Below are 1,897 nucleotides of genomic sequence, written 5' to 3'. Positions count from 1 at the left end.
GCAGTAGAAAACGAACCCACAAAGAAGACTGAAGCGGGGTGAAGAATGAAGGAGGAAAACCAGAATGTCCTGTCCAGCAAGCCCCTTGAAAAGAGTTTATTAAGAAGGAAGAGGTATATCCAGAATATATAAAGAACAGTAAAAAGACAAATATCCCATTAAAAATGGGTGAACGAGGCACGTTCTCTTATATCCAACGCCTAAGAGGCGCGCTATAAGAAGCAACAACCTCTTCCTCTCAGCCATCCGCCCAGGAGCCCCAAAGCAGCGACCACGCGTGACTGCATCTCACATGGGCCAGGCTGGTGTCCAGACGGGCAATGCCTGCTGGGAGCTCTCCTGCCTGGAACATGGCATCCAGCCCGATGGCCAGATGCCAAGTGACAAGACCACTGAGGCAGGAGATGAGTCTTTCAACACCTTCTTCAGTGAGCAAGGTGCTGGCAAGCATGTGCCGGGGCAGCGTTTATAGACCTGGAACCCACGGTCATTGGTGAAGTTCGCACTGGCACCTACGGCCAGCTCTTCCGCCCCGAGCAGCTCATCACAGGCAAGGAAGATGCTGCCAGTAACTGCGCCCGCGGACGCTACGCCATTGGCAAGGGGACCACTGACCTTGTCTTGGCCTGAATTCGGACACTGGCCGACCAGTGCACGGGGCTTCAGGGCTTCCTGGTTTTCCACAGCTTTGGTGGGGGAGCTGGTTCTGGGTTCACCTCCCTGCTGATGGAACGTCTCTCTGTTGATTATGGCAAGAAGTCCAAGCTGGAGTTCTCCATTTCCCCAGCTCCCGGGTTTCCACAGCTGTGGTCGAGTCCTCCAACTCCATCCTCGGCACCCACACCACCCCGGAGCACTCTGATTCGTGCTCCACAATGACGGTCATGGTCCACAATGACGCCGGCTACGACATCTGTGGTAGAAAGCTCAGGTTTCTGTACGTTGTCGTATACAACCCAAACATAGGATAGGTTGAGCGCCCAACCTATACTAACCTGACCGGGCTGACAGGTCACCTTGTGTCCTCCATCACTGCTGCCCTCAGATTTGATGCAGCCCCCAATGTGGACCTGACCGAATTCCAGACCAACCTGGGGCCCTATCCCCGCATCTACCTCTGCCTGGGGACATGTGCCCCTGTCATCTCTACTGAGAAAGCCCACCAGGAGCAGCTCTCTGCAGCAGACATCACCCATGCGTGCTTTGAGCAGCCCACCAGATGGGTAAATGGGACCCTCGCCATGGTAAATACATGGCTTACTGCCTGTTGTACCGTGGTGACGTGGTTCCCGAAGACGTCAATGCCGCCATTACCACCATCAAGACCAAGAGTACTGGCCAGAGTGTGGACTGGTGCCCCACTGGCTTCACAGTTGGCATTAATTCCCAGCCTCCCGCTTGGTACGTGGTGGAGACCTGGCCAAAGCACAGCGAGCTGTGTGCACGCTGAGCAACACCACAGCTGGTACTGAGGCCTGGGCGCGCCTGGACCCCGAGTCTGACCTGACAGATGCCAGTCGTGCCTTTGTTCACGGGTACGTGGGTGAGGGCATGGAGGACGGAGAGGTTTCCGAGGCCCATGAGGACATGGCTGCTCCTGAGAAGGATTAAAGGGAAGTTGGTGTGGAGCCTGTGGAAGGAGACAGTGAGGAAGGAGGAGAGGGACACTGAAATTAATATGTCACAAGGTGCTGCTTGGACAGGGAAGCTTATTCTGTATTAAACATTGAGAAGCTGTGGTCTGATCAGTTAATTTGCATGTAGAACTGTATACTGTCACATACAATCACTGGCCTATGCTTTAAAACAGGAAGCTTTGTTATAGACCCAACCTGTCCACTTCTCTGATGGGTTCGAATAAAGTATTCCCTGTCTTAAAAAAAAAAAATGGGTAAAA

At 53.5% G+C, this 1,897-nt stretch overlaps 1 pseudogene; it reads left to right on the top strand.

Annotated features, from left to right (window-relative positions):
* Nucleotides 1–297: 297 nt before the first annotated feature.
* On the top strand, nt 298–1,671 carry LOC117018234 (tubulin alpha-1 chain-like; annotated as a pseudogene).
* The last annotated feature ends 226 nt before the right edge of the window (nt 1,672–1,897 follow it).

The sequence above is a fragment of the Rhinolophus ferrumequinum genome, chromosome 26, assembly GCF_004115265.2.
Source record: "Rhinolophus ferrumequinum isolate MPI-CBG mRhiFer1 chromosome 26, mRhiFer1_v1.p, whole genome shotgun sequence".
NCBI lineage: Eukaryota > Metazoa > Chordata > Mammalia > Chiroptera > Rhinolophidae > Rhinolophus > Rhinolophus ferrumequinum.
Note: the sequence above shows the minus strand (reverse complement) of the source record. Positions and strands in the feature narration are given on the sequence as shown.